At 38.3% G+C, this 26,219-nt stretch overlaps 1 long non-coding RNA gene across 1 annotated transcript in view; it reads left to right on the top strand.

Moving 5' to 3' along the window:
• Positions 1 to 5,049: 5,049 nt before the first annotated feature.
• LOC110211194 (uncharacterized) overlaps positions 5,050 to 26,219 on the top strand; it is a 64,960-nt gene continuing 43,790 nt past the window's right edge. Inside the window, exon 1 of the long non-coding RNA XR_002325297.2 lies at positions 5,050 to 5,248. This is a non-coding gene — a long non-coding RNA (uncharacterized LOC110211194). The remainder of the gene's footprint in view (positions 5,249 to 26,219) is intronic.

Here is a 26,219-nt window from a genome sequence, read left to right as displayed (position 1 = left end):
TTTATTCATCTGACAGTATGAAGTTCTGTGTCTAGGGCCATATGACATCATTAGAATAGCATTAGATGCCGTGTTGTCTAAATGTTTCATTGTGACTTGCCCTAAGGTCAAACAGACTGGAAGAGGCAGGGCTGATGTCTTCTGAGGTAGAGACAAGGAGGTGGCATTTGCCTTCAAGCACCACCCCACCTCAGAATCTGATGGGGCTAGTTCGGAACCTGGAATCCAAGAGCCTTAGGAAAAGCAATGCCTGTCGGACTACTGTTCCTGTTTTGGGCAGCCCCTGCAGCCATCATCCTAGGAAGCAACCTTTGGGAAGATAGGAGCTGTTTCTGCAGGTGTAGCAACCACAGCTAGTGAATACTCAGCTCTTGCCATCAAAGTCCTTGGCACTAAAGTGGTTCATCGGAAACACATATGATTTTATTAATAGAAATGACTGTAAAGTTGCATTACCATCTGCTTTGCTGCTACATGCTAAGGACCATGGAACCTTTCCATAAGACTTGGAGCTGCCCCCTCTTAGATGTGTTGTCTTCTTTATTGGAACATAAGGCTGCTTGAGACCAGGGACTGTCTTGCTCCTTTATTGGTTATAATCAGAGCGCAGCACATTGCCTTGTTCATTGTAAGTGCTTAATAAATGCTTATTCATTGTTCATTCATTCAGACTCCCTCTTTTAAGGGTGAGCCACAGTGTGTTCAGAAGGCAGTGGTTGAGGAATAAATCAGTTATAACAAGGGGTAACACATCAGGCTATTAACATCCATTAACATTACAATGTATTAATTTTCCAGATTTTAGCTAACTGTCAATTTAGAAAGTAGGAATTGGCCTCAGGGCAAGTACATTTTTATAGGGTAACAGGAGGAAAGAGACAAGCTTGATCTCCTTGCTCATGGTGGAGCCACCTTGAAGTATAACGGACACGTACCAGGCAGTAGGTGCTCATCTGGGCTCCCAAAGGTGAGGATGAAGAAAGAGGATGGAAAAGGAAGTGGGGCAAGAGGGGGAGAAAAATCGAAAAGGCTCTACAGGAGTGGTGGAAGGTGTACTCTACTAAGGATCTGAAGACCTAGGTCTAATTCTGATTCTGTCACCACTACATTCCTTCTCTGACCAATAAATTTATCCTCTGGGTCATGGAAATCATGATGCCTCTACCACCAGCTTCCCAGGGTTGTTATGAGAAAAGTACTCTGGTTCTATCACTTATTTCCTGTGCAACCCTGGCTGAATCATTTAACTTTCCTGGGTCTCAGTTTCCTCATCTATAAAATGGGGATACTAATAATACTGTCTATCTCACAGGCTTGTTGTGTGGATCAAATGAGATCCTATTTTTAAAGTGCCATGTAAATATTAGGTCTTATTATTATCTTAAACCAGGTGTATGCTGGTAAATGTTTAACAGCAGGCTTTTTTAAAGTAAAATGAATAGTTTTAAGCTTAATCTGAATTATTAAGATTTTCTCCATCTCTTTCTTAAGTCTAGATAGCTACAAAGAAATATATCAAGCCCAGATTTGTAGTTTGCTGGATTGTGAAGTGTAAATGCTGACACAGAAAATTTAACAATGGGAGCTTTGGTACAACTAGCTTCAGCACACCTGTAAAGTCTATCTATATAAATGTGAGCTATTTAAAATTTTGCCTAAACACTTGGGTGCCACATACAGAACAAAATCAGACATCTTCCCCCTCCCCACATAGCAGGTTGGGACTGACTCAAAGTACTCTTCCTCACCCTATGCCACCAAGGGACTGAGACATGAGCAAGTATGTGGCCCCTTTTGTATACCAGCTCAGGTTTACTCAATTGCTTCTGAGTCTTCAGTTCTTCCAGGTCTGAGCCAATCAGAAGCCTTTTCATGATCACCCAGTATCCACCCCTCAGCCACACGAGGCTGGTAACAAGTTTCAGGTTTCTATATTATCTCTTGGACTGAAATCCAGAGGAGAATATCTGCGCCTGCCTGCCTCTCACTCCAGGCCAGCTGAGCCCTATTACATAAAGAACTTGGCTCGCATCAACCCTGTGAGGTAATTGTGCAGGTATTATAATCCTTATTTTATAGATGCGGAGACTGAGGCTTAGGAGGTTTGTGACTATTTTAACATCACACAGCTAGTAAGTTTCTGATCCAGGATTCAAAAACCAATGTAACCTCCCTTTGTACTAGTTATTTTATCTTCCAGATGTAAATAGATTAAAACATTTTTTTTCTGAGTTTCTTTCTCATTTGTTATTTGGTTTACTTTCCCCCTTCATTTCCCTGGAGGTGATTGATAGGAATCAGAAGCCAATCCACAGGCAAATTTCAGATGACAACCTGTATTGTTAGAAGCCATTGGAAGAATCAGCAAGTGCTATTCTTTCAGGGATATTAAAGGGACTACCGTATCAGACCCTTTCCACTTCTACCCCAACGGCGATGAGTATATTCTCTCTGGTGCACTGATTCTCTATGCAAAATGAACATCATAATGCCTGCACTGTCCAAGTCACAGGATTCTAGAGAGGATCCACTTACTCATTTGTTAAGGGCCCTCTAAGTGGCAGGCACTGCTCCAGGAGCCAAGACCACCCAGACAAAACCCAAACAGGCCCAGCCCTCAAGGTTCATTGTTCAGTTACAGCCAAGTGCCATTTAGTCCCATATTCTCATTTTCAAAAAGAGGAAACTGAGACCCAGAGAGATTAAGTGACTTGGTTAATATCACATATGTATCAAGTGACAGAGGAGATATAGGTCCTTTGATTCTAAGTCTGATGCTCTTTCCACCATACCATACTGGATCTGTTGGGAGAAAACAAGATGACGATGAAAACAATGTGGAAATAAGTTATAAAAACATATAAAACAAAGTATTTTTTAGGGGGAAGGAAGGTTAATAGTAATGGAGGAAGAGAGGATATTAGGATAAGCCTGATGTAGGAGGTGATACCTGAGCTGATCCTAGAAAGAAAGTAGGAATGCTAGGAAGCAGAGGTGAGAAGGAAATACCTTCCAGTCCGGGTGGGAAAGCTTATGCAAAGCTATAGTGGTGGGAGTGTGTTTGGGGAGCAGCAAGTTGCAGTTTTGCTGAAAAAAATTTGCTTGAAAGAAAATAATGTTCAATACAATTGGAAAGATAGCCTCGGGCCAGATTTTGAGAAGCTTGAAATGCCAAATGGATGAGCTTGTATTTTATCATAGAGGTGATTGAGAGCCTCTGTAACAGGTTTTCTACACTTAAGGAAAATCACTTTGGCAGCAGTGTGAAGGTTGAACTGAAATGGAGAGAGACTGGAGGCGTGGGAGACCAATTAGAAAGTTGTTGCACTAATCTAGGCAAGAAGTGATGATGGCCTGGTAGTTGGCTATATGAGGGAAGAAAAGAAGGGGCTGGACTTGAGGGATGTTGTGAAGGTAGAAGTGAGGAGATTTATCAACTGATTAGATAATGTGAGATGAGGGAGAATGAGATATTGAGGATATGGCCAAACTGGGAAACTAGAAGGATAGTAGAATCTCCAACAGAAAAGGGAGATCTGGAAGAGGAAAGGGTTTAGGAGAAAGATAATTAGTTTGGGTTTTAGATCATTTGAATTTGAGATGTCTCTAGGACATCCAATTTGACATGTCTAATAGGCAACTGGCCATGTGGGATTGAAGCTCTGGGGAGAGACTGAGATTGAATACATAGATCTGTAATTCATCAGCATAGAAATGATAATTAAACCCATGGGAGCTGATGAGATTACCAGGGGAGAGAGGGGAGAGAGAAAAGCCAAGAGGATAGGACCTTAGGGAGCTTTAATATATGAATGAGGAGCCAACTAAGGAGAATGAGAATTCAACAAGTAGGAAAAGAACCAGGGAAGAGCAGTGTTACAAAAACCAAGAGAAGAGAGTAGAAAGAAAAAGAAGTCAGGTAACAGTGTCAAATGCAACACGTAGGTCAAGATGAAGGAGAACTGATTTTTTTAAAATTAGACTTGCCAATTAATAGACCACTGGTAACTTTTAGAGTAGTTTTAGTTGAGTGATGCCAGTTTGCAGAGGGCTAAGGAGTGAGTAAGAGGAAAGGAAGTGGAGTTAGCAAGTGTAGATATCTTTTTCAAGGGAGATGACTGAGAAAGGGAAGAGGGAGATAGAACAATAGCTTAAGGGGATAGATAGTAGGATCTAGTGAATGTGTTTTAAGAATGGGAGACAGACATATTTGAAGGCAATATCAAAGGAACCAATACACAGGGAAAGATTGAAGATTTGGCAGAGGGAGAGAATGATTGAGGATGCAATTGGCTACAGAAAGAGGGAAGGGATAGGGTCAACCAAACATGTAGAGAGGTTGGTGGAAAGCAGATTACTAGGTGGGAGGTTTAGAAAAGAGGGTTCAAGAACTGCAGGGGTAAGTGGAGGAGATATATACACTGTAAAACTATGGCTGGCAAGGAATGCAAAGAAGGATGGCCATTGTGGCATTTTGGTTTGACTCTGATGATTGTAGAGTCAAGGCACAAGGCTACAACATTGGCTAGCCTGCTGCTACTTATCAGCCACTATTTTTTTGCCTCTAGGGAATCCCAGAAATGACACAGTAAGAGGCTGATATCATTGCACTTTAAGTATATCCCACCAGAGGTATGAAGCTATGTCCTTCCATTAGGCTGGAGAGAGAGACTGAAGTGGGGGATGGGGTGAGAGAAGAGAAAGAGGGAAAGAGGGAATGAAGCAGAATTAGAGTATAACTCCCCTGGAGGTATAGGAGATCACATCCCTTTATGTATGGATGCAGATAATATTTTACTTTTTGTAATTATTCCCTTTTTGTGTTATTTATGTTGTTTTACATCTTAATTAAATGTCATTCCTATTAGATTTATGTGTCTGGCATGGTCTATCAGGAGAGTCACACACATGATGTAGATTCAAGCTGTGTATTTAATAGTTGTTACTCCAAAACAGTAATAATGAATCTAGGCCCTGTTGCTACACAGAAAATGAGATCTCTTGGCTTCAATTTCATTCCTAAATCTTTTTTTTTTAAATCCTAGGTTCCCAGAATGAATCTTCTTGAAGGAGACAGTCATGCAGATGTGCAATAAATGTCTTCGTTAAGTTTGAAAGGCTATTCCAAGAATAAACGAGGCAGCGTCTAGTGCTGGAGAAGCAGTGAATATAGAACAAGACAGGAGAAAGTGCATTTTCCAAGCCTTTTTCACAAAAGTTTTCCTTCAGTCTCCTCAGCTGGTGTCAGGTAAACTGTAATAACAAAACAAAATAGGTGTTCAGGGGAAAGTCTGTTTGTGGCTGCTCTTTCATTGGGAGCTCTTGCTTTTTTTGAATTAATGAATTCATGTCACTGAAACAAAGACCAACAGAGAGCCTGACCCTTCCTGAGTACAAGATTATTTATTGAGTGACAGTCAACAGAGGTTGAAATATTGACAAAAGTTAACTGCAATAATAATTTAGCAATAAGAACTATAAAAGAGCCAATCAGCCCAACCAATTATTATTAGTGTGTTTGCCCTTCATTTGTACCCATTATGCTAAGGAGCTGTCAGAGCAGAGCTACTGGGAGGCTATGGCTAACCCAACATGTGCCCTCTTCCTGTCCCAACCCCTCAGGTCACACGCTGCATAAATGCTGATGCTGAGGAAATAGAGAGCAAATAGAGCTGGGCCTTCTAAATTCTACCTCTTTCCATTATATTACCATCTTCTCTAATACCAGGGACAGACACAGTTCCTTCATGGATTCGGCCTTGTTCTTGTTTCCTGGGATCACAGACCTAAGCTGAAAGAGACCTCGGGGGACCATATAGTCCACCCCCTTATTTACAGTGGGGAAAACTGAGCCCCTGAAAGGTTAGATGACTTTTCCATGGTTAAACAGATGTAATAAGCACCAGGGGCACAATCCTTCTTCACGAATAATTCAGCCAGAATTTGCTGCTAGCATCAAGTCTTCAGATAATCTACAGAAATGGTAGAGTGTTGGTTCGCTGCTTCAAATAGCAATGCACATATATAGATTTGCAAAGCACTACCCTCACCACAACCATCTGAAGTGAGCAGCATATATCTTATCTTCATCTTATAGCTGAGAAAACTAACACTCAGGGTGGCCATGTCTCATCCTTGGTCACACAGCTAAGCGTTGGCGAGGAAGCAAACTTAACTCTTCTGGATCCAACTCCAAAGCTCCTTCAGCTCAGCTGTCTTGCTCCTCTATCAAGTCCCATGCATGAGACGTGGAGGTACCAGAGATCCTATCCCTTTCTGCTTTTCATAGTCATTACCAACTCTCAGAATAACTGGAGAATAATGGCTCACATTCAATGAGCCTTTTACAGTTTATAAAGATCATATTGGACTTGGAGCCAGTAGAAACCTGGGTTCAAATCTCACGTTTCTACTTAACTGTCTATGTGATGAAGGTCAAATCGCTTAATTTCTCTCATCTGTAAAATGGGGATAACAATAGACTATTTTACAGAGTTATTGTGAAGACCATTAAGTCAAGTGCTTTCCAAACCTAAAATGACTATTTAAATGTTAGCTATCATTTTTATTTCTTCATAACAATCCTATTATCTAAATTACTACCCTTTTCAGTTCCTAGCACAGGATTCTCCCTGCACACTGTTGGGGACTTATTGTTTATTTTGGTTCTACCCATTCTCTCTTATCCCACAGGCACTAATGATCTGTTCAGTCTCCTCATTTCTTCCTTCACAACATCCCTCGAATCCAGCCCCTTCTTTTTCCTCACATAGCTAGTGGCCTCCTTAATTCAGTCTTACATCACCTCTCACGTAGATAGGTGCAACAACCTCCTAGTTGGTCTCCCAAGCCTCATATCTCTCTCCATTTTAGTCCATTCTCCACACTGGCTGCCAGAGTGATTTTCCTTGAATGCAGATCCAACCATGGGTCACCCCTATTCCATCAACTCTAATGGCTTCCTAAGCCTCTAGGGACAAGTATAAACTTCTCTGTTGAGCTTTTAAAGCCCTACACCACCTAGTTCCAACCTACTATGCAGGTTCATTGGATCTTATTTCCCCTTCTACATCCTATGACCCAGCCAAATTGACATTTTCTTTGTCACCCACGTAATGCCAAAGTTATGAACCTGGAAGACTGGAAGGATGGTCTTGCCTTCTCCAGAAATAGGGGAGTTTGGAGGTGGAACTGTAGTTGAGGGAAAGATAATTAGTTCTGCTTTAGACCAATTGAGTTTTAGATGTCTTTTGAATATACGATCTGATATATCTAAAAAGCAACTGGTGAGGTGGAATTGAAGCTCTGATTAGAGACTGGATGTATGGATCTGTGAGTCATTTGCATAGAAATCATAATTAAACCTATGGAGCTTATGAGGTCACTGAGAGAGAAGGAGAGTGGAACAACAGGAGACTGAGAGGACAGAACCTTGCAAGAATCTCCACATTTAGGGAGCATGACTGGATGATGATAAGGAGACTGAGAAGAACCAAACAGAGAGGTAGGAGAAAAACCAAGGAGGAACAGTGCCACGGAAGCCCAGAGAGGAGAGTGTCCAGGAGGAGAGAGTGGATAACAGCGTCCAATATCACAGACTGGTTGAGAAGACTGAGGACTGATAAACACCCATTTGTTTTGGCAGTTAAGGAGTCAAGGAGTTTGGTAGAGGAAAGGAGGAAAGGTATCAGCTGATAGCTGGCTAGGGACTAGTGAAGGTTATTTTAAGGATAAGGGAGACAGGCATGGAAGACTTGTGTATTGTTGTCCTGCAGGTGCTCTGCAGGTTGGTTCAAAATTCATGGCATGCAAAAATGTACATACTTCCTTTTTTATTACACGTTTTAATCGCCATGGGAAAACTCAATAATAAACATTAAATAAGTCCCTTCAACAGAAGTTCCCTGAGAAAGGGGCAGGGGGGAGGGGAGAGAGAGAGAGAGAGAGAGAGAGAGAGAGAGAGAGAGAGAGTGTGTGTGTGTGTGTGTGTGTGTGTGTGTGTGTGTGTGTGTGTGTAGGAGCAGCCAGTCCACATTTCGTCCTGTTGAAAGTGAGGTCCACCACACTAAAGCACTGATTAGAATGGTAATGACTGCTGTATTTTGCTTGTCTATTCCAAAAGGCAAAACCTTTCATAAAAAAGAGGCTTGTCAGCCAGGAAATCATTTTCCTGTTTCATCTGAGGTCCAGGTTCATGTCCACACTTTCTCAGGGGTAGCTTGGCATAGTGGATAGCATCCCCCTACTCAGAAGTAGGACTACTTGGGCTACTTAACTCTTTGAGCTTGTTTTCTCATCAGTAAAATGGGGATAAAAGCACATCAGAGGTTGGTCTAAAGATCAAATGAGATATATGATAAAAGCTCTGCAAATCTTTAGTTATATGTTAGCTATTATCTTAAAAAATAGAAGTAGAGATGCTTACGTTCTGGCTTGAAAACAATGTGGAAGGGTTACACAACTTGTAACTGCAGAGAAAAACATGATGCTTTCCAAGTCAACAAGAGGCCTTTTGTGTGGCAGAAGGATTGCAGTGAGACTCTGTGTATAAAGACAGCTAGGTGGTACAGTGGGTGTGGGTGGAGTACTGCGCGTAGCGTGAGTAAGACTCATTTTCAAATTTGGCCTCAGACACTTACGAGTTGTATGACCCTGGGCAAGTCACTTAATCTCTGTTTTCCTTGGAGGCATCTAGATGGCTTAGTGGATAGAGCACTAGGCCTGGAGCCAGGAACACCTAAGTCCAAATTTGGCCTCAGACACTTAACTAGTTGTGTGACCCTGGGCAAGTCATTTAATCCAATGGAAAAGGAAATGGCAAACTACTCTCGTATCTTTGCCAAGATGGACAATATTGGCATGGTATGGTCCATAGGGTCACAGAGTCAGATCCAACTGAAGTGGTAGATGCTCTGATCCATATCTACCATTATTTCCATTGCATTACTTTTCCGTGTAGCACTGGAATAGACGCTGAAAGCTAATCTTGTGAATTGTGCCCTTTATGCTACAGATCTCATCCATTCCTATACCTAGTATATATATGACTATTCCCCACCCCCACTCCTTGCTACATAAATTACCGAGTGTCTTAGAACTCATCATTCTTTTACAAGGGAAGATATTAGGGAAATAACTCAAGGGTTATTTGGAGCAATATGACTATTTCCAAATTTGTCAAGATTAAAAATTAAAAAATTAACTTACCTTATCACAATTGACATTTACATTATATTTTCAAGTTTCTAAAGTTCTTTGTATATGTTGTATCATTCAGCCTCTTAAGCACCCTACGAGATATATAATAGAGCTGTCATTATAGTATTCTTTCTTTCTGATGAGGAAACTGAGGCTTGCAGAGCCTAAATGACTTGTCTTTGGTCACACAGCTACTAAGTGACAGAGACAATATTTGAACTCAGGTCTTCCTGAACCCCTAACTCCACCATGAACTACAGATAGTGATTTTTTTCCCTTATCAATTAGTTTTTTTTTTTTTCAACTGACAAATGTATTCATAACCAGTGGAGAGCAAGATTTTTCAATCTTAAAAACAATTTCCAACATTAGCAAGCACCTGGTGAATATACTCCTAACCAGAAGAGAGAAACAGAATCACTCAGATCATTGGGGTTTCCAGTTAAATGAAACAGGACAAACAGGATAACACAATGAAGAGGAACAGGTAAGTCATGCACCAGTGGGAGTTTACAGTTATGTTTCTTGACACTGAGCTAGTGCACATGGGAACAAATGACCTTTTAGCTTATGACTCTGCTTTCCCCTTTCCTGGCTCAAAGTGTTCTCCAGTACATCCCTTACAATGATGCTTTGCACATTTTTTTTCATAAAGAAGGAACTCATTTTATGTGATGGTTGCCTAACACAAGCCTGTAATTAGAGCTGTTTGCAAAGATTTGTTCCCCTTGATTTTACCCCCTTTCTTTCAGTGGGGGAAGGAACAATCTGCTGTGCTGTTCATGCAGCCTGTGATTCATATTGTCTTCTTGCTGTGGTTTATTTGCCATGCCGTTCATGGTGTTCTGTTTGTTTTCGGAGTAGCCAGGGAGAGTCCTGGAAAAAGTGAGAAGTGTAGGTGTGGTGCTCCAACACAGGCCCTCCCTGACCCAAGTTTACTTCCAGGGTTACTGTTGCTGGATAATTGATTTGGTGAAAAACAGAGCTTCAGCTTCTAGCAGATAGTCTTGCAATGAGATGATTAAAAACCCCGGCTGGTTGTCTAAATAAGTATATCATTTATCGTGCAATTTTCTTCTGCCCCATACAGTGTTACATCTTTGGCTATAATAATCTCCATGCAGAATACTTAATGAGAGATGAAATAGCGAAAGCAATCTTTCTAGATAAGCCCTGATTTTTAAAAAAATCTGATATAAAAAATTAAAGTCACAAAGCAGATAAATCAATGGTAATTACACCTTTACAAAAGTTTTCCCCCCCTTTAAAAAAGGATTCCAAGTTGGGTTTCTTTAAAGCTAACTTTCCCTAGCATATTTAAAATATGATTTCATTAATTAAATCGAGCCTTACTTCTCAGTAACACAGTTATTGTGCAACATGTAACCCAGTGACTATATTATTGAAAGCTAGGACTTTAAGTCAGAGAGGAGAGAGCTCTGAAATCAAGTAATGTCTGGCTAACCAGTGTCTTCATTGTACTGTCAATGGATCTGGGTGAGGGTGAGTCCTAGAATGCACTCATCCATGGGGCCTAGTATAGAATTTGCAAGCCTTGGCTTCAGGAAGGCCTGGGCTCAAAGCCTGTTTGGATTATTACTAGCTGTATGACTCTAAATAAATTACTTCACCAATCAGTCAATCAATCAATCAATCAACAAACATTTATTAAGCACATACCAGGCACTGTGCTAAGGCTGATGATACAGAGAATGGTAAAAATAGCCTCTGCCCTCAAGGGCCTTACATTCTAGTGGAGGAGACAACATATAAAGAATTATGTGCATATAAGACAGAAACAGTAGAGGCAAAGTAAGAAAGAAATGGTCTAACATCTGTGAGAGAGGGAATAGGGAGCAGTCTCCTGAAGAAGGAGCATTTGAGTGGATCCTTGGAGGAAGTCGGGGATTCTAAATGGTGGAGGTAAGAAAGCCTTCTGAATTTTAGTTTCCTCATCTATAAAATGAAGGGGACTGGACTAGAAGGAAGGAAAGCAGCATAGGTATTCTGTTAAGCTCTTTATGAGTACTATCTAATTTGATCCTCATAACCCTTAGAGGTAGGTGCTATTTTATTATTATTCCCCTTTTAGAGCTGGGAAAACTGACGCAAATAGACTTGCTTAAGTGATGCGCTCAGGATCACACAGTATGTGAAGCCATATTTGAACTCAGATCTTTGTGTCCCCAGACCCAGCATACTACCCACTGTGGTACCTAGCTGCCTCTAAGAAGGCAGCCACTTGCTACCAGAAGACTTCTAAGATCTGTTTCAGCACTAAATTAGTGATCCCAGGAAGTTACAAGGGCCAATTATAAATCTACTAAAGTAGGTTGGAAATCATTCATTGGATAAAGGAGCTGGATTGGGGAAGCCATCTTAGACTTGGTCTTAACCAGAATTCCTAAGGGCTATTGGGAAGTCCAAAGTTCTAACCTTAGTGTAGAAGTTTTTGTGTTTTTTATTTTTTTAAACTAGGAAGGTGGGCTTAAAGCATTTTGCTACTCATGTCTATCTGGGGTAAAGAGATCAAAGACCAGAGACCAGGGCAGAGTTATCAGTTCAGTTCAACAAGTCTCTAATTTCCTCATATCTGCACTACACTAGGCTCTAGAGAGGCAAAGACAAAAAGGAAATACTCCCTTTGCTAAAGGAGCTCAGATTTTGCTGTGGAAAAAGAGGAGAGGGGATAGAGCACTTGTACAGATCAGTAAATAAATAGTATAAGCAAACTATCACTAAGGAGGAGTGTAGGGATGAAAAAATAAACTACATACAAAAACCTCTTTCCCCCAAGCCTGACCAAGGCATTACTTTGTGGGACCTTGGACAAATAATTTAATTTCCCTGAGCCTCTGTTTTATCATCTTAACATCATAGCATGGGAGCTTCCATTAATTGTCAAACCTTACTTCTCAGTAACACAGTTATTGTGCAACATATAACCTCGTGAATACATTATTGAAAACTAGGACTTTTAGGAAGTGGAGAGTTCTGAAACATACTGAAGTCAAGTAATGTTTGAATAACCAGTATCATTTTATTTTTAATGGATCTGGGCTCAAAGGGACCTTTAAGATCATCTCTAATTCACCATCTCTAGTCTACCTCCGCATTTTACAGCTGAGGAAATTGAGGTCATGGAAGTTCATTGAGATGTTTGGACTAGTTGACCCCTTTGCTCCCCTTCAGTCTAAATCTTTGATCTTACCATCTCTTTTCCTAGGACTATCACTGCAAAAGATCTCAAGTTTTTGATAGTCAAAATATGCCAGGAGCATGAAGAGTGAAGGAAAACACGTAGAATCTTTGTTTGGTGTGAAATCTGCTGCTTGATGAAGCCCATTGATGATTTGATTTTACTGATCAGATTTCCAGCCTTAAAGGCTAGTTGCTGGTATTACTTACTAATTATTTACTCTGAGTTCCAGATTTCAGTTAGGAGAACCAATGGTGTGTTTGTCTCCTTTGCTGTTTTCAGAATTAGAACTTCCAAGGGTTAATGACTACCAGATACAACTATTATGACTTAGAAAGAGATCAATAGTAATTGTTTAATCAACTAAGCTTCTAAAATCACTAAAATACCTTTAAAAATGAAGATTTTTTTCTCTCTCAGTGCAGTGTATGATTAAAAGAGCTGAGTTTTATGTAACTGAGGCATGGTAATCCTGGGTTACAACAACCAATTTAGGATTACTCAAATTGATTATCAAGTGGCCTTCTTATATCCTCATGTTAATCAGAGCCTTATGGCTTCTCATATTATCATGAAAGGTCAAATTATGCTGCTTACTTTCTTTTTTAATTTTAATTTTTTTTGTAAATATTTTATTTTTTCCAATTATATGCAAAGGTAGTTTTTGACATTCATTTTTTTACTTCATTCAAACTTTTTTTTGCTGTTATTATCCTCATTTTATTTTTTCTTTAATAGTACTTTTTCCAATTACATCTAAAGATAGTTTCCCATATTCATTTTTGTAAAATTTTGAGTTCCAAATTTTTCTCCTGCCCCTCCATCCCCACCCTCCTCCCAAGACTGCAAGCAATCTGATATAGGTTATACATGTACAATTATATAAACATATTTCCACATAAGGTATATTGTGAAAGAAGAAACAGAACAAAAGGGAAAAACCACAAAAAAATGAAAAAAAAATGCTTTGATCTGCATTCAGACTCCATAGTTTTTTCTCTGGATGTGGATAGCATTTTCCATCATAAGTCTTTTGGAATTGTCTTAGATCATTGTATTGCTGAGAAGAGCTAAGTCAATCATAGTTGATCATTGCACAATGTTGCTGTTACTGTGTACAATGTTCTCCTGGTTCTGCTTGCTTCACTCAGCATCAGTTCATGGAAGTCTTTCCAGGTTTTTCTGAAATTGGCCTGCTATATAGCACAATAATATTCCATTACATTCATATACCACAAATTGTTTACCCAGTTGATGGGTACACCCTCAATTTACAATTCTTTGCCACCACAAAAAAGGGCTGCTATAAATATTTTTGTACAAATAGCTTCTTTTCCCTTTAAAAAAATCTTTTTGGGATCCAGACCTAGTAGTGGTATTGGTGGATCAAAGGGTATACACAGTTTGATTGCCCTTTGGGCATAGTTCCAAATTGCTCTCCAGAATGTTTGGATCAGTTCACAACTCTACCAGCAATTTTCCCACATCTTCTCCCACATTTATTATTTTCCTTTTATGTCATATTAGCCAATCTGATAGGCACGAGGTGATGCCTCCCAGTTGTTTTAGTTTGCATTTCTCTAATCAATAGTGATTTAGAGCATTTTTTTCATATAACTATAGAGAGCTTTATTTTATTCATCTGAAAACTGCTTGTTCATGTCCTTTGACCATTTATCAACTGAGGAATGACTTGTATTCTTATAAATTGGACTCAGTTCTTTATATATTTTAGAAATGTGACCTTTATCAGAAACACTTGCTGTAAAAATTATTTCCCATCTTTCTGCTTTCCTTCTAATCTTAGTTGCATTGGTTTTGTTTGTACAAAACCTTTTAAATTTATTATAATCAAAATTATCCATTTTGCATTTCATTATGTTCTCTATTTCTTGTTTGGTCCTAAATTCTTCTCTTTTCCATAAATCTGACAGGTAAACTATGCTTTGCTCTCCTAATTTGCTTGTGGTATCACCCTTTATGTTTAAATCATGTACCCATTTTGACCTTATCATGGTTTATGATGTGAGATGTTGGTCTATGCCTAGTTTCTGCCATACTATTTTCCAGTTTTCCTAATAGTTTTTTTTTAATCAAATAATGAGCTCTTATGCCAGAAACTGGATTCTTTGGGTTTATCAAACAGTAGATTACTATAATAATTTACTACTGTGCTATATGTACCTAATCTATTCCACTGATCCACCCCTCTATTTCTCAGCCCATACCAAATAGTTCTGATGATTGCTGCTTTATGATACAGTTTGAGATCTGATATGGCTAGGCCACCTTCCTTTGCATTTTTAAAATTAATTTCCTTGAAATTTTTTACCTTTTGTTCTTCCAAATGAATTTTGTATATATTTTTCCTTAGCTCTATAAAATATTTCTTTTGATAGTTTGATTGGTATGGCACTGAATAGGTAAATTAATTTAGGTAGAATTGTCATTTTTATTATATTATACACTGCTTACTTTCTATCAAAGTCTGACACACCTTTGCCCTGAGCACACTTCCCATTTGCTCTCTTGCTTTTAACCGGTTAAATTCTTTCATAACCTGGACCGATATAGCTTTTCCAGGTTTCTTCCCCATGTCCTCAGCAATCCAGTGATACCGGTTTCCTTGCTGATCCTCAGATGATACTCCATCTCCTGATTCTGAGTATTTTCACCAGACCTGAAACTCTCTTCCTCCTCATCTTCACCTCATGGCTTCCTTTAAAGCTCAGCTAAAGTCCTACCTCCTGCAAGAAGCATTTTCCAGTTCTCCTTAATTTTAGTTATCTGAGGTTATTTCCAATTTATTACATAGATATTTTCCTTATACATAATTTTTTTTCGTGTTGTCTCCCCATTAAACCATGAGGTCCTTGAGAGCAGGGACTGCTTTTGTTTGTTTGTTTTGGCCTTGTTTTGTATTCCTCACACTGCTTAGCACAATGAATAGCACATAAAAAGCACTTAAGAAATGCTTGTTGTTTTTGACTAGGCCTGTCAGATTGATATATATGATCAACTAACCAGAGGGGAGTATCCTGTCTCATATTATTTTCCTATCAGTACTGGGACAAAGCCGAACTCCACAAATGACCCCACACTGAGGCAACAGCAATCACAGAAGCAATGTAAATTGGAATGTGTGTACTGAACAATCCAAAGATGAGTCTTTCTTTAGAAGGTTATAATACAAAGCTGAGCCCGTCTGACATTTGTGTATTGTCTGAAAGATCTTGTGACCAGGAAGAATGACACTTTCTCAGCACAACTGATAGAACAAATTAGGTTCCATCAAATATTAGGCAGCCAGATCAATACTGTCCATTTCAACTTCATTTAACTCTTGAGGTTTTGATGCTTGTGTGGCAAAAGACTAAGTATTTAATTAGGCTTAACATTTCTTTGAGCATCCCATCAGGAAAAAAAAAGCAAGAAAGTGAAATATACTAAGTGTATGTTAGCTAACTAACTAACTGTATATGTGTGTATGGGTGTTTTCATTCTAATCAAAGGATTCAATTTCCCTCTTGAAACCTGGGAAAATCCGTAGTTCATGATGTGGCCCCTTTTGGGCAAATGTTCTTTTTCTCTCATCTAATAATAAAGCAGCTCCTCTCAGCTCTTTTTTCCATGGCTCTGCAAATCAGTTCTCTCTCTTGCACCCTCTTCCCCCATTCTCCTTGACCTTATGCTCTTGCAAGCTCTGACAGGCAATTCAGCAGGCTTCTTCCTCTCTTTGAGTCAAGACCTCAAACCATGACTGACCCTGACGCTCTTCAAAATGGACGGGTATAAAGTTCTCATTTGGAAGGTTGCGGAAGCAATTAGTCATTTCCCCTTTCTGCTAAATATGAAACAGGAGTGGCTGGCTGAAAGACACAGAAACCTCAATCTGTTTTGCTGGATACAAAATTCACCAAGAAACAATGTCACCAAATGAATGTGTTTGTATTTGTTTTGGTTTGTTTTTTTTTTTTACACTCAAATTCAAAAAAATGATGAGTGCCAATATCTCCTCTCCTTTGTAGATTTTTTTTTAGTATAATATATTTATATAGCTTCTTGGTGACTACCATCTGTACCTTAAATTCCATTTCCCAAAGCATTATGGACATCTGCTTAAACATCGCCATTTCTGATGCTACAGCACACTGGTTATTGAACTAGGATTCTGAACTTTAATGTGACTGGGACACTGAGGAAATAATAAATTCATATTAACTGTGTGCACACAGTGAGCATTATAACTAATATCTTTAACATCTACCAGAGTGACCTTAGGCAAGTCATTTTATCTCTCTGTGGGCCTTAGTTTCCTCCTCTGTAAAATTAGGGCATCGGACTAGATGAGTTCTGAGGTCCTTTCCAGCTCTTAAGCTATGATCCTATGACTATCTGACTGGCCAGTTATTCCATCCTTACTACCTCTTTTCACTTGGACATTTACTGACATCTTTCAGTTGAAGATTTATGTACTTAGAGTAACAGCCTTTACTCCCTTAGGAAATGAAGTGCCTACATATTGATTCATAATTGTACATTTTGCATAGTGGACAAAAATGTACATTTGACATCCATACAAAAAGATAAAATATTATGTAGAGTCTCAGAAATGAAATAAGAAAGATGCCTGGAATGTTTTACACCAGTGATTTTTTTCACTGTTGTTCCTCTAGTATGTAACCAAGCCATAGGCAATCTTTTTTCTCTTGTTGGAGTAGTGTCTCATTACTTTAGAATCAAGAATATTCTTGTCAACTATAAACTTTTGCTTCACTTTTTTCATTTCAATATTCCTTTTAAACCCAATTTACACCAAACAATTCTTTTCTGCAGTGTGCGCATACTTCCCAAATTTGTAGCTTACCATTTGAATTATTTCTCTACATTTCACCCCAAAGCTGGTTTTCCTGCTTAGCTCCAGTAATCTTTGCTTTGGAGCTAACATGTCCAGTCTCTCTTGACTCTTCAGTTTGCAGCTTGGAAGAGATGCAATTCAACCCTTCACAAAATACAAAGAGATGGAAAAATTGGTATTATTCCCATGACTGTCTATATATTATTAAATAATGAACATTTCATCTAAAATTATAAAATTGAAGTAGACCTAACAAAACAGCTGTTTTATTAAAGAAAAAAATATGTTGGAGAGTTACTAGATAATATTTTAAGTTTTAGAGAAGGAAAAAAGTCCATTTAGATAGAAGTTCCTTCCCTAGCATTTAGCACAGTGCCTGGCATGTGGTAAACATTTATAAATGCTTGTTTAAATGAAATGAATGCCACTAACAGAACTGAAGCTTTCTGTGATGTCAGAAAAGTTGTTTTGTTCACTTCTCTTCTCTCTCACCCTGCCTGTTTTTTTTAAATTTAAATTTAATTTTTAATTTATGGAATAAAACAGGTATTTCCATAATATAGTATAATGAAAAAGAGATGATTACACATGAAACTACAAATCTATTATGTACAACTTGCTATTCCTTTTAAATATAAAATAAAGTTATCCTATAAATTATTTTTTTCTCTCTCTTCCAAACCCCCCACCTTAGAGATGGCTTTTATTAGACACAAATATGTATATATGTATGTGTGTGTGTGTATATATGTATATGTATGTATATATATGTATATATATGTATATATATATACATACATGTGTATATGTATATGTGTGTGTATGTAAAATCATTCTATACATACTTCTATTTATCAGTTCTTTCTCTGGAGGCAGATAGCATCTTCCTTCACATATCCTTTGTAGTCAATTTGGGTATATAATACTCTATAATTATATAATAACATAATAATTTGGGTATATAATAGCGAATGACATTCACTCAAAGTTCTTTTTAAAACCATATTGTGGAACAGCTAGGTGGTGCAGTGTATAGAGCACTGGCCCTGAAGTCAGGAGGATCTGAATTCAAATCCGGCCTCAGACCAAACACTTGACACTTACTAGCTGTGTGACCCTGGGCAAGTCACTTAGCCCCAACTGCCTAAAAAAAAACCCCCAAACAAACCATATTGCTATTAGTGTGTATTACTGCATATAATATTCTCTTGGTTCTGCTCATTTCACCCTTTGTTATTTTGTGTAAGCCTATCCATGTTTTTCTAAGATCATCTAACTCATCATCCTTATAGTACAGCAGTATTCTATCACAATCATATGCTACAATTTGTTCAGCCATTCCCCAACTGAGGAGCACCTGTGCAATTTCCAGTTCTTTGCCACCACAAAGAGAGCTGCTGTAAATATTTAAGAACATATGGGTTATTTTCCTTTTTCTCTCATCATCTTTGGAAATAGACCTAGTAGTGATCAATTATTTTGAATTAATTGTTTTAAATTTACACTGGCATTGGAAATAATAACTTTAATATTTTTGATATTACTTCTCCTCACATGGATATTGGCTGACATTTTTAACTAGAGATCCATAAAGTCACTGGATTTCTAAGTTGGAAGATTTCTTAGAGATTTTCTACAATCAAAGACCCTCAAGGGTAGAAGAAGCCTAACAGATTACCTAGCCCAATTCCATCATTTTCTTTCTACCATATATGAAAGAAAAGAAAATGGAAGTCCAGAGTTTAAATGAGTTTCTCATGGTCACATAATGAAGGAGTGGCAGAGTCAGGTGTAGAACTCAGATACCCTCATTCCCAGTCTAGTACACCTTCCACTACACTGTACTCCCACAAGCCTAAGAAATAGTTTCATCCTTTTTTTTTTTATTCAACCTGTTATTTTCTTCCAGCACTGAATTTTGACTTTCAAAGAGGTGTATGGGAATTGATAATACAAAAGCTCGTGAGTATCTTAATTTTAGAGAACTAATGTTGAAACATTCCTCCCTTCTCTGGACTTCTTGCTTCGCTTAACTATAAGTGTTTGTTCTAAAGGAGGAAGATGGGAGGGGGAGTCTTTAAGAAGTGTCAGTGGTATAAAAAAAAGCATCAAGAAAATACTGATTTAATTTAAACAAAAAAAAACTCATGAGGCCTCCTGTAACTCTACAAGTAAAAGGAGATGACTTGGAATGTGGTGGCCATCCTGTTGAAGATAAGCTAGTCCCAATAAGTGTGAGTAATGAATACCACAAAATGGTTTCATCATTTGGATCTGTATTGCACCTCTGCATTGGGCAGGATCCCATGAACATATTTTATACAATTATAACTACAAATAACGCAAATTCAGATATATGGGACCACTTCACAAGATTCGTTATTCAGACTAGGGAGGGCCTTCATTATTTGCACTAACTGGGACCCAGACGCATAAGGAAGCATCTTCAAGGGCAGCATCTTTTATTGTCTAACACATGATTCCTTATCAATTACTCGCCTCACTTGCAGTTCTTGATTAGCTGGAAGCACTGAATTTTGATCTTTAATACACATGGACCATTTATATTATACTTTGATAAAAGCCAGAGAAGAGCTGGGCAACATTTTTGTTCTCTTTAGATAAAGTATAAGAATTTTCCTCCTACTGATTCTTTATGTGGTTCTGCTTATTGAACTGAAACATGTCTCTCAAATCTATTTTACTTTGGAATGTAACTGAACAGATTCTGTTTCTCAGTGCTTTGGTACTTCTCTGACCTCACACTTGCAGAAGTCATTAATGGTTGACATAGTCTCATTCCTCTCCGTGTAATTTAAAACATTCAAACAAACAAGACAATAAGAGTGAAACTGTTCCATGTCAGAATCTAAAAGCCTTCCCTTCAAATCAGATCTTTGAGAAGTGAAGCCTGAGTTGTGGGTTTAAATTTGGTCGACTCTTTTCTCCCCACTCCTGAAAACCTAGGTCATTTCTTTCTCTGGAAAATGACAGGGAGAATGAATCAATTCTAGGAGACCTACTGGGTTAGGATCTGTCTTAGAATGAAGTTTTGCTTTTTTTCAAGTCAACAAGCATTTATTAATCACTTACTATGTGTCAGACACTGTGCAATACAAATACAAGTAGAAAGAAAGACAGTCCCTACCCCTAAGGAGCTTACATTTGAATGAGGGAAGAAAACATGTAAAAGGGAGTAGGGGTATGGTAGAGAAAGTCCTGTAGAGAAGACTTGGTAATGCAGCTTGGAGAAGAATGAAGACATAGTTGGCCTGGGCTTCTTACTAAAATGCTGAGAGGAACTGGCCAATCAGAAGGAGAGGCAGCAGGGGCAGGAAGACCTAACTTAAAGACATCCTTAAGGTCCTTATCCTCCCAGGTCAGCGCTGAAACTAGTGCTGGCATTCTTGAGATAACTTGGGTATAGATTCTACTTCCTAGGAGCTCTCTGGATCAGAGAAGATTGTCCCAGAGGTGTTGAGAAGAAGTCTATGGGCAGAGAAGTGGAGTTTTCGGTGAAATGCCAATTAATTAGCTCAGTTCTAATCTAAGCTAGACTATCAGCCTGCCTGCAAGGTTCCATAGGCAATCTGAGAAGATTTGGGGAGGATAATAATGTCATCATTCTGTTCCATGGTAAGATAAGCTTTTTTTTGTAGATATACTGAAAGATATACTGCTGTCCCCATGCCCACCCTCAGCTTCTTCAATAGGATTCACATTAAAATTTTAGGAATACATTCCATAGAACTGACTCACCAAATTGTTTGGGAGCTCATTCCTTGATTATATTCTCAAATTTCAAGTTAATCATCCTATACTTCATTCATTTTTTTTTTTCATTCATCAAGTGCCCACTATGTACAAATCCCTATGCTGAATGCTAGGCATACAAAGACAAAAGGAAACAGTTCCTTTCCTCAAAGAGCATACCTTCTATTTGGGGGAAACAATACATACACAGATAAGTCAATTAATGCAGGGACAGGCCAGTGAGAGCCCAGTCATCACAGTATGCTCAGATTTGCCCTTCCTGGTGGGTTATACAGAACATACACTGATATTCTGTGCCTTCTTCCAATCTAACAAAGTTCCAAAGGAATTTTGGAAGCCTCTTTCCAGCCATGTGTAATGGATTTGCTGGAACTGTGATGGCAAAAAGTTTTCTAATTGTCTAGGAACTAGAAGAACTATTGCATCAGGTGTTATTGAGCTGGAATTGGGTACACATACAAAGGGAATAACCCACCAGTCTCTTTGTCTCTTTTCTTTCCTGGCACTGAGTGAGGAATGGACTACTGTGATCTGTCCAACCAGCTGCTATATGTCTGCAATCACATGGCACTTCTGTTTCTTTTGTGTTTATGATTTCCTAATCTTAGATGGGGGGGGGAAATTCTCAGGCAACTATTCAAGAGTTCAAAAGAGGCAGAGTTCTCATTAGAAGTTCATTGGGTTCAGAGGCAACAGCAGTGGCCAATGCAGTAGCAGTATGATGATAGAAGTGTTTATAGATGTGTGTGGAAAGAGAGTCATATAAAGATGGTAGCAAATTCAGGAATCATAAACCTTGTGATAGAGAGAAGTGCCAGCTATAGACTCCAAAAATTTATCACTTGTCAAAACCCAACAGAGATCCACCCAAAGGGAATTTCATGACATAGTCTTAAGGGAAAAAGGACTGCCAGGGCTAGGAGTTGGGAGGTACCCGGTGGTCATATGTGGGCAGTACCTGTGTGTCTCATTGCCACTGTTCTATAAGTTTGGGCCTCCCTCTTCAGGGATCTTATATGTGGAAGGGGGTAGTGCACCCCCAGTTTGAGGTGATGGTTTTGTAACTTCCATTCTCACTATGACTGCTTAGTAAATCCCATTCCCTAAAATCCATGGGATTCAGCTGATTCTAAATGATAACATGGAGCGTACTGATGAGGGCTCAGGAGCTAGTGTTAGAGCCCCAAACCTTCAGCATGACCCCTGGAAAACTTGAGGTTAGTAGTTATTGCCTAATGGGGAGCCCAACCTGTTTGTGGGAACATGAATTGGGGGATTAAGCCCCAGAAGGATATTATGCATATAAAATAAAGACAGAATAATTTAAGGCAGGGGAAAGCAGCTGGAGAAATCAACAAAAGGCTCAAAATTTCAATGATCTGTGACCTTGTTGATATTGGTACTTCTTCCATCGTTGCAGATTTCAACTCCCCAATGCCTTCTCATTTGGGAGATTCTTGTCCATGACTCCATAAAGTCCTCCAAAGACTACCAACCTTAGTGGTCTCCAGTATGGGGTCTGTGACCTAGTCTCAAGGAGTTTATGAACAACCAAAAGGAAAGTGAGAAGCTGAGTCATATCCTACCTTCCCAGTGATAACCAATCCATGGGCTTGTCTTCAATGCAACCACAATATCCCCTTCACCCCTTATAGTTCAACACTCCCTTATTCTTCCTCCTTTCATTTCTGTCCTTCCTTGGGCTGAGGCATTGACCATGAAAGACAGAACCCAGATACTGGTAGCAGTTGTACAGACACAAATTCCTTGCCCTGTCCTCACCATTTCTATACCCTACTGCCAAGATCACCTCATAGTTGCATCAACAGGTGGTTACTGTTCAAAGGCAGAAGCCAGTGAGTAAAAGCCCCCTACTTTTCATTTTCTTCAGTGGGAAAGAGTAACACACAATTAGAAGACATGAGTTGGCTTTGCAGATCTCATTATGTTATTTTTGCCCCATGCCCATCCTCTTTGGTTTTTTCCTATATCCCTCAATGAAAATATTATCCTTTCAGTCTCCCAATATCCTCAATAACCTATTTGAGGTTCTCAATATCCTCTTTATCCTTGACTCCCCAGTCAATTGAAAATGCTCTCTTCAAAGTTATATATGACCATTTAATTGTCACATTTGATAGCCTTTTCTCAATCCTCATCCTTCTTGACCACTCTGTAGCATTTGATACTGTTGACCAGCCTTTCCTCTTAAATACTTATTCTTTACTGTCATGGTTGCTAGAAACAATGAAGGCATGTCACCTATAAAAAGCGACCTATGTCACCTATAAAAACTCTCATATTTGTACACTAAAAAAAACTGGAAATGCTTAAAAAACTAGAATTTTCCAACCCACTTAAAATCTTTTAGAATCTAGTCCAAGTTTTACAGAACAAATCCTTTTATTATGGCGATTTGTTCTGTGAAGTTTGGATTCGGTCAAAGGGCCACACTTGTGGACCTAGAGGGCGACATGTGACCTTGAGGCCACAGATTCCCCATTACTGTATCTAGATGAAGAATTTCAGTGAATTTTGAATGTATTTGTTAAAAATATGAAAATAAAAAATCTTCTAATTAGCTTTTTCTTTAAAAAATTATACAGAAAAATAGTACCAAATAAAAGGGTCATTTCTATATATGTAATAGGACTGAAAAGTAGGATTATACATGAAACTTCAGGTCTCTATTATGCACAGTTTGCTTTTCTTTTGAAATACAAATTCAACCTGAAGCTTTCAGTGCTATCTGGCTCATCTGTGCTGTTTTCATCTTGTACCTTCCTTCTGTTCTCTCTGCATTTAAAAAAAATGCCTCAATGATCCAACTTTTTTGTCTTTTTTGTTACCCTGTCTCTATTCCCTGACTCTTAATCTCCTCTGACTCTGCCAACTGGGAAAAAAAAGAAAAATAAATCCTTTGTAACAAATATACGTAGTCAAGCAAAACAAATTCCCATGTTGACTGTGTCTGAAAATGTGCCTTATTTTGCATTTATCAGAATTCTTAAGTCATTCAAAGTTGTTTTTCTTTATAATGTCATTATTGGATAAATTGTTCTTCTGGTACTGCTCACCTCACTCTGTATCAGTTCATACAAATCTTTCCAGATTTCTTTGGAACTGTCTTTATGGGGCAATACTATTCAATTATTTTCATATACCATAATTTGTTTAGCTTTCCCCAATAGATTTGTACCTCTTTAGTTTCCAGTTCTTTGCTCCTGCAAAAGGAGCTGTTATAAATATTTTTATACATAGGAGTCCTTCCCCCTTCTCTTTAATCTCCTTGAGGTACTGGCCTAGTAATGTTATATGTAGGTCAAAGGGTATGCACACAGTAGTAATTTCATAATTTTCAACTGTTTCCCAAAATTACTAGACCAAGTGAAATTCACTTCTCTATCAACACTACAGCAATGTGTCTGTTTTCCTGCAGCCCCTCCAACGCTTTTCATTTTCCTGTTTTGTCCTCTCTGCCAGTCTGATAAGTGTGAGGTACAAGGAAGTAATGAAACAAACATTTGTTAAGTACTTACTCTGTGACAGTCACTATGCTAGGATCCACAGAGAAGCAAAGAAGACATTCTCTGCCCTTAATGAACTTACATTCTATGGGGGTGAAGGCAACACAGGAAAGAAAGCTGAAAAGCAGGGGTGTATATTGAGAGAGAAAATGAAAGTACGTACTACAGAGACCTCATTTTGAAGTCAGGAGCAGAGTTGGAAAGGGAACGAAGTCTGGCTGGATCATCAATGCAAAAAGGGACTGGGGAGGCAGAGTGTTGTTCCGGAATGAGGAGGCCCCTGAGGCTGAGTGTAACCTCAAAGTTGTTTTAATATAGATTTCTCTAATTACTAGTGATTTGGAACATTTTTTTTCATATGTTTATTGATCGTTTTGGTTTCTTTCTTTGAAAACCTTGTGTTCTTATTCTCAGCTCATTTATCTGTTGGGAAATAGCTCTTGTCCAATTAGTAAGAACAAATCCATAGCATCAGAGAAGATAGAAATATATTGTCTGAATTTCCACCAAAAATTTGCATAATTATTGGATAGATTTGAAAAATGAGTGTCATGATTTAGTAAGCACAGCCAATGACATTTCTTTCATTTGGATTCATGTATCTTTATTAGGTACCTTTTTAAGCTATGAAAACCATTAAACCACCTATTTGAATAACTTAGAATTAGACCTTTGAATCAGAGTATTGAAAAGTTTTAAGCCAAGACTTTAGAAAATAATGAGGCATATTCAAATCACGTTGCTCTCACTAAAAATAGAATTCTTAACTATAGTATTTCTAGTGAGGGCAAAAATGGATTTGAATCATTAAAATATTATTTTTAAGATATATCATCATTATGTCTTTTTTCATTTTATATGTTTTTATAATGTACACAATCGTTAGTACAGTAGCAGAGACAGAAATAGATCTGTGATTTACTTAGCAAAAGAAGTGCCTGATGAAGAAACCCTACCTATCGATGCATATTTCCAACTTCTTCTTTGAAAGGCTGAGGCATTGGGAAGTTAAGTGACTTGCCAAAGGTTACAGACAGAATGACTTAAAACAGGATTCAGTAACATAATGTGTGACTAGTGTCATAAGAAAAAAAGCATCAGCTAAAGAAAGCAGCTCTTTAATTACAGCAGTTGTCAAGATGACAACTTTTTAATAAAGAAAAGATGCGCATTTTCAAATTTTTCTTAACAGTTCTGATGAGATGGTCTAGGTTGTTCTGGCTACCTTTTTATTTTCCCAACAGAAAATAGCATGCTCAAGGTGACACTTGAATCCATGTCTTCCTGACTTCAAGGTTTCTAGTACAACAGTACATGTATATAATTTATAAATAAAGCTGATACATTGGAAGTGGGGACTCAAAAATTTTTTATTGCATGATGAAAACATTTTGACCTCACTGATTCTTTTGACATTTAGTTGGCCATGGCAGTACTTGTTCATTTCTTATCCTCTGTTCTCAATATACAACTGACCTATCTACTTTTCATGTCTGAGATGTTTTTTATACCACTTCCATGTAAATGACCTACTAGGGCATACTCTGATATGATTAAGTGAGAATATGAATTATGGAGATCTACCTTCTTCCTGTTTCTCTTAATTTTTTTCCGTTATTCTTGTCTAACAATAAAGAACTACTCATAAACCCAGGGGCCTGGG

The sequence above is a fragment of the Phascolarctos cinereus genome, unplaced genomic scaffold (genome assembly GCF_003287225.1).
Source record: "Phascolarctos cinereus isolate Bilbo 61053 unplaced genomic scaffold, phaCin_HiC Scaffold_1;HRSCAF=81, whole genome shotgun sequence".
Taxonomy (NCBI): Eukaryota; Metazoa; Chordata; class Mammalia; order Diprotodontia; family Phascolarctidae; genus Phascolarctos; species Phascolarctos cinereus.
Note: the sequence above shows the minus strand (reverse complement) of the source record. Positions and strands in the feature narration are given on the sequence as shown.